This window comes from Nannospalax galili, unplaced genomic scaffold, assembly GCF_000622305.1.
Source record: "Nannospalax galili isolate Female #2095 unplaced genomic scaffold, S.galili_v1.0 scaffold930, whole genome shotgun sequence".
In the NCBI taxonomy this organism is placed as follows: Eukaryota; Metazoa; Chordata; class Mammalia; order Rodentia; family Spalacidae; genus Nannospalax; species Nannospalax galili.
This window is the reverse complement of record NW_008329328.1, coordinates 1,901,965-1,913,937: the sequence shown is the minus strand read 5'-3', so window position 1 is coordinate 1,913,937 and position 11,973 is coordinate 1,901,965. Positions and strand designations below refer to the sequence as shown.

General features: G+C 43.1%; 1 protein-coding gene across 1 annotated transcript in view; it reads left to right on the top strand.

Annotated features, from left to right (window-relative positions):
• Fbxo9 (F-box protein 9) overlaps window positions 1-2,281 on the top strand; it is a 55,166-nt gene extending 52,885 nt beyond the window's left edge. The window contains exon 15 of the transcript XR_001872522.2: window positions 2,025-2,281. The gene's annotated coding sequence lies outside the window, so the exon portion shown is untranslated. The remainder of the gene's footprint in view (window positions 1-2,024) is intronic.
• Window positions 2,282-11,973: the final 9,692 nt, after the last annotated feature.

Sequence of the window (11,973 nt, the reverse complement as noted above, 5' to 3'; positions counted from 1 at the left end):
TCCTCCTTCCTCCCTCCCACCTACCTCCCTCCCTCCTTCTTCCTTCCTTCCTTCCTTCCTTCCTTCCTTCCTTCCTTCCTTCCTTCCTTTCATTTTTTTCTGAGACTGAGTCTCAGGTTGCACAGCAGGCCTCAAGCTTACTATGCAGGTGAGGATGACCTTGAACTTCTGATCCTCCTGCCTCCACCTCCCCACTGCAGGAATTACAGGCATGCACCACCATGCCCAGTTCATGCAGCTCTAGAGATGGAGCTCAGGCCTTGGTGAATGAATGCTGAGCAAGTACTCTACCAACTGAGCTGTCTCCAGCCATGATTTATATTGAAGTATAGGGCTAGAAGGAAAATTTACCTTCTGCCTTATTCCAGCTTCATCCTACCTGTAGTGGGACAACCTATCACCTTGGAAATGAAGAATCTATTTAGAACACTGTGCTGTGAAAAGCTAACTGTGTGGTATGTTGTAAAGACCATAAATGAGATCAGATTACATGAGCACAGAGCATCCAGCACAAAATGCAAAGCTGGTAGATGCTCAGTATGAGCTGATTCCTAATTGGATCACCACAGTTATTAACCTTCACAGTCTACAGAGACCTTGGTGGCTTTCTCTATCAACAATGTGCTAGAGTAGGGGCCTGAACTCCAAGCCCCCTGGAGTCCATGCTAAATCACTGAGAGCAAGCAACAGCTACCAGTACTGGGCTTTTGCCTATGGATACTTCAAACCTTAATCCTGCTTCTTTTGAGTGACTGAGGACCTAACACAGAAATGCTGGGCCGTGTTCATCTGAACTCAAAGAAGTAAGGTTTTTCTCAAACTCATAACTTGACAGCAAGGAAGCTTGGTTAGACGGCCTTGGGTTGGATTCTCAACTTGACCATAATTTATTATCTTAAAGTCATTTAACAACTGGGATCTCATTTGTAAACTAGGGATAATAATGATGCAGGGTTGCTATAGCAATGAAATGCTATAAATGTTAGTCACCACAAATAATAGGCCCTCTATATATGGAAGTTTGTGAAGGGGCCAAATATCCCACTCCCATATATAAGGAACTGTTGAGCTGAATACCATCAAAACTACAGGGGGACAGAGATTCATTAAGACAGAAGTCTTTTTGGGCTGGAGAGATGGCTCAGCAGGTAAGAACACTGGTTGTTCTTGCAGAAGACCCAGGTTTGAATCCCAGCACCCACATGGCAGCTAACAACTGTCTGTAACTCCAGTTCCAGGGGATCTGACAGTCTCCTGTTCTCCGCGGGCATTGCAGGACTCAGGTGTACTTACTTACATGCACGCAATACACACGTACACATAAAATTTAAAAAAAAATTTTTTTAAAAGACAAAAATCTTTCTTAGTTTTGTGTTCGTACATCTGTGGAGGCCACAGGTTAACACTGGGTGTTCACAACCACCCTCTATCTTATTTTTTGAGACAAGATCTCACTGAACCTGGAATCAGTAAATTTGGCTAGACTGGCTGGCCAGTGAGCCTGTCTCTTCAGCACTGGAATTAGACACATACCGTGCACCCAGTTTTTTACAGAATGCTGAAGATCCGAACTCAGGTCCTCATGCTTGTGAGGCAGGTACCTTATCAAGTGAGCCATCTCGCCATCCCTTAAGATGGGCTCCTTACTGTGAATTTGTGTTCTCTTGGTTTCCTTGTCTCTGAAGCCCAGAATTACTTTGCTTTTTTTTGCCATTTAAAAAAAATGTATTATTTGCCGGGTGTAGTGGCGCACGCCTGTAGTCCCAGCACTTGGGAGGCAGAGGCAGGCGGATCTCTGTGAGATCAAGGCCAGCCTGGTCTACACAGTGAGTTCCAGGACAGCTGGGGCTACAGGGAGACCCTGTCTCAAAAAGACCAAAAAAAAAAAAAGCATTATTTGTTGAAGTACTAGTTATGTAGACTTCTAAGTCACTGTCTTGACTTGCTTTTCTTCTGCATGGGATGTACTACGCATATTTAATAAGTTACTTATTTTTCTTCTGTTACTCTGTGCTCTCTTGCAGGAACCTGTCCCAATTGTGAACTTAGGAAAGTTGAGGAAAAAATTCTAATTTATCTCCTTCACTGTGAAAAATGAAGGATTGTCCAAAAGGACAGCAGCAGACCAGCGAGATGGCTCAACAGGCTAAGGCATTTGCCACCAAGCCTGAAGACCCGTGTTCGAGCCCTAGGACCCACATGGGTGGAAGGAGAAAATTGATTTCCACAAATTGTCAGAGACCTCCACGCATATACTGTGACCCACGCGCGTGCGCGCACACACACACACACACTAAATGTATAGATATAATTTTTTTCTTTTTCTTTTTTTTGGGGGGGCGTCTTTTTGAGACAGGGTCTCCCTGTACCCTCAGCTGGCCTGGAACTCGCTATGTAGACTAGGCTGGCCTTGATCTTACAGTAGTCCACCTGCCTCTGCCTCCTGAGTGCTGGGATTAAAGGTGTGTGCTACCATGACTGGCCAAATAAATATAATTTTTTTTATGTGTATGAGTGTTTTGCCTGCACGTAGGTAAGTGTGCCCATGTCGTGCAGTACTGGTGGAGGACAGAAGAGACTGTCAGATCCCCGGAACTGGAGTTACGAACAGTTGTTAGCTGCCATGTGGGTGCTGGGATTCAAACCCAGGTCTTCTGCAAGAACAGTGTTCTTAACCACTGAGCCATCTCTCCAGCCCCCATAAATATAATTTTTTAAGTAAGAAAAGTAAAACGGTCAGCAGAAAAGTATTCAAAAGGGACCTATAAGTGGAAACCCCCCAAAGATGATTCTAAAATCGTAAGCCAAAACTAACTGCAGCTAAAATCCAAGACTGTCCTTTTATGGCTCGTCTCAGGGCCCTCATTCCACAACCAGTAAACTCTGACTTCTCAGCTCAGTGACTACACTGGACCAGCTGGTAGTGGGTGCTTGAAACACTAGTTGGGAAAGATTCTGATGCTGAGCCTGAACAGGAAAACATGCTATGACTGATGAACTAAGGATGCCTGCTCAGGGCACAAGATTTGTAATAGTGCACACCCATCCTTTGTTCCTTCTCAATCAATAGATGAGACGGTCTTTAATAAAGACAAGGGTTTAGACGGGTCATCTACCACTCAGGATTCAGGTAGTAGAGAGGAAATAAAGGGCAGGGGGACACCAAAGAGCGTGAAGAGAGTGGAGAAGGAATTCACAGAGGTGTGACCAGATCACACCCCACCTATGAAGCATTGCAACAGCAACCTGATCACCCAAAGGCCGACTCAGAGTGGGGACGGACCCTACAGAGAGGACATCCAAGCAACAGGGAAGGAGCACGAGGGCAGGCAGAGGGCAGCCAACAGCCATGCCAGTCGATCTTCAGCTCCTCCACCTCCACCCAGTGTGAGCTCCCTCTCTAGCCCATCTGGGTCATTTTCGCAGGACCCTTTGACCCTAGTTGCTTGCTTTTTTTCTTTCTTTTTCTCTTTAAAGCATTTTCTCTTTTTTCCCCTCTCCTCATTCCTTCCTTTTGTGTTTTCTTCTCCTAAAGAGCATATTCTTGCCTGGTTTGCAGGCTTCCTGTGCTTCAGCTTCCTGAGGGGTGGAACTATTCTGTTACTTGATAGCGTACCGTTACCTGCCTCTCTCTTTAGTCTCCCTTTAGTCAATATTCGCTCATCTCTCAAGTTTTGCCCTCCTCCCCCTCCTCCTCATGTCTGCCTCCTGTACTTTCTCCCATCATTCCACTATTTTAACTACTGTGTTTTCTTCTTTCACTTTTCTTTTTTTCCCACTTACACAATAACTATTATTATTACAGTGCTATCAGGGTCCTTTTTCTCCCTCAAATGACTGTTGTATAGTGTACTACTACTACTGTTTTCCTAGTGGGTCTACCCCTGGATAGTGACTGCTGCTGCGGGGGAAGACTGTGGTGGAGACTGCTGTCCTGCACAGCAGAGGAAAATGACACCTCAACAGGCTAGTCCCATCCAAACATTGCAAACACGTCCAAATGAAAGACAGAAAGCGACATAAGTAACTAAGAAAAAAGTCAAACAACTATCTTAAAACCTTAAGTGACATGAAAACCGAGATGATATGTCTCCTCTGAGATCTACCAATCCAAGAGTAAATGACCCAATGAGAGTAACTTAGATGAAATTCCAGACAAATAATTCAAAAGAATAATGATAAATATGTTCAAAGAAATGAGTAAGTGCTTGAATGAATTTTAAGAGAAAACAAACAGCTAAATGACACAAGGCAGTCAACACAGGACATGAAAATGGAATTCAATAAATAGATACCGATGCTGAGGACTGTGAGATGGCTCAGCAGGTAAAGGCACTTGCTGCCAAACCTCATGGCCTCCTTTGATCCCTGAGATCCACATGGTGGAAGAAGAAAATCTATTCTGCAAGGTGTCCTATGCCTTCCACATGCACTTGATGTCACGCATGCACCCACACACATATAACCATGCAGAAAGAAAGAAAAAATATAGATTGAAGAAATGAAATGATGTTGGAAGTGAAAAATTCAATAAAGGACAGAATATCAGGGTTTAAAGACAAGGTAGAGGAATTAGCACATTCAGTCAAGGACAAGTTTTGTAAAACACAGGGCATGAACATGCAGGATCTTTGGGGAACCTTGAAAAGTCTAAGCCTGTGAATTATAGGAATAGAAGAAGGATAAGACGTCCATGCAAAAGGCATAGAAAATGTTTTCAGTGCAAGCATAGCAAAAAATGTCTCAAATCTAGGGAAAGACCCGTTGAAGTACAGAGGCACATAGAAACCAAATAAGTAAGACCAGAAAGGAAAGTCCCTCACATCATGTTATCCTTGGAACATTGAATATACAGAACAAAGAAAGTGTTTTGAGGGCTGCAAGAGATGTATAAATGTAGGCCCATCAAGACAACAGAAACTTTAAAATCCAGAAGGGCATGGAAAGATATAACTGGAGTTCTGAAAGATTACAGTTGCCAACCAGGACTACAATACCCAGCAAAACTATCATAATGGATGGAGAAATAAAAGCATTGTATGATAAAAGTGGAGTTTATGACCACTAAGCCAGATACACAGAGAACACTGGAAGGAATTCTTCAGACTCAAGAGACTGATAAGCATTCAAGAGACTAAAAAAAAGTAAAACTGTACAAATGTAATTAAACAGATGAGGATTAGGAAAGTACAAAATATTACAGTATATATACTATTCAAGAATAACCCTGAATACTAATAGTCTCAATACATTAATCAAAAGACATAGACTAGGAAATTGGATTTAAAAATAGGATCCGTGGGCCTAGAGAGGGGGCTCAGTGGTTAAGAATACTTGCTGATCCAGGTTTTGGTTCCCAACAGCTACATAGTGGCTCACAACTGTCTATAACTCCAGTGGAGCCAACGACCTCTCTGACCTCTGTGGGTACCAAGCATGCACAGGGTGCACACATGCGGGCAAATACTCATACACATAAAATCAAAATCAAAATAAATCATAAAAAACAGGATCCATCTATTTGTTACCTCCAAGAAACATAGCTTGCCTTCAAAGGTAGCCATTATCTTAGGATGAAAAGATGGAAAAAGATATTCCAAGCAAATGAAACTAGAAACAACCAGGTGTTATGAATCTAATATCTGAGAAAATAGACTTCAAGACAAATCTAGTCAGAAGAAATAAAGACAGTCACTTCATACTGATCAAGGGAACAATCAATCAAGAAGACATTACAGTTGTAAACATATATGCACCAAACAGATGCACCCAATTTTATAAAATAAATAGTACTATAAAGTAGTATTAACTATATTACTATAGGTACTATATTACTATATATTGCTATAAAGTCAGATTAACTCTAAATGTTCAAAAGCGTACTGAAAAAGACCATATATATCTATATACATATGTCCATGTATATAGCTGAATGCTGTATAACAAGAAACACATGCCAGACAGGAGAAATCTCCCTTCAAGTTGTTGGTCAGGGTAGTACAAGAGACTCCCCAAATAACATGGGTTATTGCTACAACCCTTGATTACCTCCTACAACCTGAAAGTAAGACCCACTTGCTGAAGAACAAATTTTGCCTTAATAAAGAACTGGGCATTGCAACAGGTTCTCTTCCTACTGAGATTGTCAATGAGGAAGTGTCTCTGAGGCCTGGACACCATGTGGCCTGGGGTCCAGCCATCCTGGAGGGATATACTACAGCTGTCTTCCTGCCCTTCCTGGGACAACCAATACTCCTTTGCAGTTTTTCCCTCTGCTTCACAATGACCCAGCTGACCGGGAAGCATTTGCACCTTTTCCAAACTTCTTGGCATCAACATAGAAAGAGAAACAACCAGGGACGGCCACCCAGGTCCCTTCCCTTTGCAGGGGTAATGATGAAAGAGTCCTAGAAAACTCCATCAATGCAATCCTATCCACAAGTTTCACAATCTTCACAGGCCCATAGCCACTGAGATAAGTACCTTTCACTAAAAGGTAAAGTTCACAGAGATTGACCCAGTTTGAAAATATGTAGGTTCTAGACTTGCTTCTTTCCTGTATTGGTTTCTTAGGAAATGTATATTCCAAAACTTTTTTTCTCATACAGAGCTAATATGCTCCTTTCGGAAAATATAGAAAGGCATTAAGAAGATATCAGGAAATGTGCTTCCAAGTGAAGCCAGCCACAGTTGAGCAGGATCTTTGACTTATCTTCACATAGATGGAACTGGTAAAAGAAAGGAGCCAGGAGCTCCTCCCAAGCCCATGTGACCCCTGAGGATCAGATCCTCAAACGACCTTAAGAGTAAAAATAAATTGGTTTATTTGGGCCAACAGTATGGTTTTAAACACCCAAAAGGAAAGTATAAACAAAGATTAAAGTGACCAGTATATTTCTTTAAGAGTCCATGTGGGTAGCTAAAGGCTACATAACAAGAAACAATGCCAGACAGGAGATACCTTCCTTTGAGTTGTTGGCCAGGGTGGCCCAAGAGACTCCCAGAGAGTAACCCAGCATAGAACTGGGAAAATGAACAGCAGACCCCAATCTTAGCTAAAGGAGTGTTGGCAACTGATTGCTGCTAGATGAGGAAGAGCTGACCTTCCTAAAACAAGGGACTCTAGATAAGCTGACTAGCTTCAGTGGATCGACTTTCACTGGGGGATGTCTGGGGGCACTGACGACACAGTGGAAGTAACAGAGATGACAGAGTATATGGGCTCCAGAGGCGAGGGGGTGGCTATGGGAAGGTGCTATTTGGGATGTGGGTATAAAGATGAATAAGATTGTTTGGGATGTTCTGTATGAAATACCAAAAAAATCAATAAAAATAAAAAAAGAAGATATCAGGAAGTACTGAAATACTGAAACACACTCCAAAGATAACCACTGTTCAGAATTGCCAGTTAGATTTCTTTTATTGGCTGATTCTTGTCCTCATGTGATGTGGGGCACCAGCAGCTTAGGAAGATGCTTTTAGCATCCCTTTGGCAGTTTTTCACCAGGAGCAAGCACTACTGGCAGGGTTTGGGATAGGAGGGAGGAAAAAAATCGTGATCTCCATAATGATGACAGGTTATAATTAACACAATGTGACTAGAGATGCAGCCATACTAACAGGTGCACTACAGAACCATTTGGTAAAGATTAGTCCTCTTTGTGTGCCACTGCAAAAGATAGAATGTCACTGACTGGAACTGCTGTCTTCCATGGTTTGAGAAAGATGCCTATCAAAGCCGCATTTCTTCATGTGCAAGGTGGGGAGACCATTGTTTGTGGCAGATGGTGGTTAAATCAATGCCTTTAAACTTTAACTTTGGGCTTTATGCTCTGTCCCACCACTGAACCAAGTTTCTCTAGGCAGTAAGTGTTTGACAGGTGGGAGTACTGCAGGAACATAAAGGAAAAGTTAAAAGCTTCCCTGGGTTGAGCTCTATGTTGTATCTCCTCAACCCCCTTTGAGGCAGGGTCTCACTAGAGGCAGCCCAGGCTGACCCATAGGAACTCATGATCCTGTTGCCTCTCGTGGGATAGGATTGCAGGTACCACCATATCCGACACTGTTTCTGATCACTGAAATAGTCACTAAAATTCTCTGCTCAGCTCTGAGAATAAACTATCAAAGGATAAGTTCTCAAAGCATTGCAGGCATTTCAGAAAAAAACAGTGGACATACTGAACAAGGTGAGGAATATGTGTTTTACAGAAAGAATAGTCCTTTGTGGTTAGTGACTCTTCTTTTTCTTTTATTTTTTATGTGTATGAGTGTATTGCCCGCATGTGTGTAAGTGCACCCGTGTCGTGCAATGCCCACAGAATCAGAAGAGGGTGTTGAATTCCCCCAGAACTGGAGTTACAGACAGTTGTTAGCTGCCACATGGGTGCTGGAAATCGAACCCATGTCCTCTGCAAGAACAGTCAGTGCTCTTAACCGCTGAGCCATCTCTCCAGCCCCGAGTTAGACTCTTAAGAATTGAAACAGACAGTGTCTGGGTTGGGAGTTGGTCCTGAGACTTTCAGGACTCGGGGAACTGAACTGAGGATAGCTGCCTCACTTACTAACCATGAGGATTTGAATCTGTTTTCCTCTCTCTTGGACCTTTCAACCTTGGCACTGTGGGCATCTGGGCTGGATACTTCGTTGTGATGCACTGTTGCCTGCTGAAGATATCATGCCGCGTTCCTCCCCTGTGCTTATGAAATGCCAGAGGTGAGCTCTTTCTCCCAGTTGTGACAACTACACATTTGCTAGAAGTCCCCTGAAGGATTTAGATCCTCTCCCCCAACTTCCCTGCTTGGCTGAAAAGCACTGGGTTATCCTGAAGAAAGAAAGGCTAACCAGAGGCTTAATTCACAGTAAGAGAAAGTGTCTCAAGGACAGTCTTTCTTTTGGAAATCAAGCCCACTAATCATCAAGACTAGGAAAACTTGACTCAGTTCCTGGAATGTGTTAAGTGTGACCTTTGGTCCCAATGATATTTTTCTATCACTGATGTCACCCCAAACCCTTGGACCCTCTGAAATCTCTCTGTGACACTGTCTTGTCTTCCTTGGTTTGGGAAAGATTTTCTGTATTGTGGACTGTCACTGGCAGACTAGGAGGATCACCCATGGGTTCTTGTTTGTGGAGTCATTGGAATTTTAAAAGCAGGAGGGGTTCCAGGTGGCTAACTAGGGCTACCCAGTACTCACCTCTTCCTCCACAACAAACAACAGTAGCAAGTGGACAGCTGCATGTGATGTGAATGGTCACAAGAGAGCACTGGGAATAAGCATGAAGGAAACTGGAACCATAAGATCCAGAGACATGGGGATCAGCATAGTAAGAGAAACAGGGACAGCCACCAGGTTCCTTCTATTTGCAGGGGTAGTGATGAAAGACAGTCTCAGGAAACTCCGTCAATGCAGATGCTGGCAATCTTATCCAAAAATTTCACAATCCTCACAGACTTGTAGCCCACTGAGATAAGTACCCTAAAATCTGCATAGTACCTTGTTTTGGAAAAAGCAATCACATCATCTTCCAAGGAACCCCCAGGGTACTGTAGGCAGGAGCTATCTTGAGAAGGGAACTGTTGTCCAAATTCAGGCCACTCTAGGGGTCAGGAACCTTTGCATATTACCCTCACTGGGATTCCACAGATATTTTTACTGCACTGTCTTGGGGGACAAGGGTGGTGACCTTGTGACTCAATTTGGCCTAACAGAGTGACTATGACCTAAGGCCACTGAGTGCCAAGCATTGTATAGGACACAGGCATTACAACATGGAGGAGAACCAAAGGGGTGTGGCTGTCAAAAATCAGGAGTCCACAGAGCTAGCCCTGAGACCAAGGGTATGGCCATCCACACACCCAGACTTGCAACAAGACTGAAGGCAGATGTCCACGTGGCTCCTGCTATACCTTTCTTCTGTGCTACACTCAAGCAGCCATTACTGACATGGCAGGGAGGTAACACTGGGGTTCTTACACCTGCCCTGCCCTCAGGAATATACTAGGGGGCCCTTGAGCAATGCTGTGGTTCCAGCCATCATCTCACCTGCAGGCATACAAAACCAAAAGGGGTCCAAAGAGGAAGAAATGGACCCCTCTCTGGCTATAGTCACCAAAGTGAGAGTAACAACATGGTTCCTGCTGCAATTTCACCTGTGTAGTTCCTGTCACTGAAATACCTCAGCAACTTGTCTGACCTTGCAGTGTTATCAAGTTGTGAGTGCTACAGAAAGGGTGCTGTGGTTCCCACACCACCACTCGTCAGGTAGCACTTAAGTCAGCACTATTGACTAGTCAAGGCGTCAAGTGCTTCGGGCTCCGCACCACTGCTGGGGTTGCCAGTGCACAACCCCTTGTTAGTAGCAGAACAAGTTTCAACAGTGCTTGAGGAAACCTGCACAACCTAAGAAAGGCCATCACTCCTCCTTAGAAGTCACAGGGAACACCCCACGGCCACCACTACCCGTTTCACACGTGCCTGAATGCCGAGTGAGTGTCCTAAAGAGAAAGTGCTCTTTTCTTTTTACTTTCTTTTGTCTTTTTGAGACAGGGTCTTCCTGTAGCCACAGCTGGCCTGAACTTGCTATGTAGGCCAAGCTAGCCTTGAACTCACAGAGATCCGCCTGCCTCTGCCTCCTGAGTGCTGAGATTAAAGGTGTGTGCCAGTACCATACCCAGTGAGACAATGGCCTTTTCATCTTTGTCACTATGTCCAAAGTCATTCATCATAGCCAAAGTAGCTATGAGAGACCACACCACGGTGCCTAGCCAGAGTCAAAGCCAACATTTCACAACAAACCGACACTGAAGTCACATCTTCATTACTAAGAAGACCATGCTATGATAGACATATGTGACCTCCGAGATACATAAATCTCAACATAGAAGCACAAGAAATATGAAAAAAGTCAAGGTAATATTATTCCTTCAAAAGAATATAAGAACTCTCATAATGAAAGATTTAAATTGGTGAAATGATAAAGAAGACACAGAAGGTCAATATATAAAATGACCAAGGGTTCAAGCAGCTACAGTGATTAGAAATCTGTATGCACCTAACTGGGTGCTGGAGCACCCAACTTAATAAAACAAACTTAACCCTAAACAGGGGAGACAAGCTCTAACACAATAGCGGGAGGGGTGTGTTAAAACCCATTTTATCAATGGAGAGATCATCTAGACAAAGAATCAACAGAGAAACAGCAGAGTTAATCTACACTGTAGATCAAGCGATTGTAACAGATGTTTACAGAACATTCCATCCAACATCTGAATACTACACATTCTTTTCATCAGTGTACAAAACATTCTCTAGAATAGACCATATATTAGCCTACAAAACAAGTCTTGACTTTAAAATATTTAAATGGTCTCCAACTTTCTTAATCACAATGGAATAGGGAATAAAAATAGAAGTCAACAAACAAAAGAAATTTCACACATGTATTGAGAAGGAACAACATACTTTTGAATAGTGGATCGTTGAAGAAGTCCTAAGAGAAATTACAGTATTTCTTGAAATGAGTCAAAGCACGGGCACACATAGCAACCTGAGGGTGCCACAAGAGAGGTTCTAAGAAGGGTGTAAACAGCAGGGTCAAAATCTTGAAAAAGATAGAAAAAGAGGCAAGGGTGATGCTTGTGGAAGAGTGCCTACCTAGCACGTGGGCTTGGTGACCAAAATGCAAAAGGGTAAGAGACTTGGATCCTGGTCAGTAGGGAAAGTGCTTGTCTGGCATGTATGAGTCTATCACTGCATAAAAGTATACAAGGTGGTATACACATGTACTCCAGCACTCAGGATGTAGAGACAGGTCATCCTTGGCTAGATAGCAAGTTTCAGGAAGCCTAGGCTACATGAAATTCTATCTCAGAAAGGAAAAAAAAAAGGAAAAGAAAGATTTCAAATAAAGAAAATGAATGAGACACATTGTAAAGACTGAAAAGTAAGACTAAATAAAAAAAATTAGTGTAAG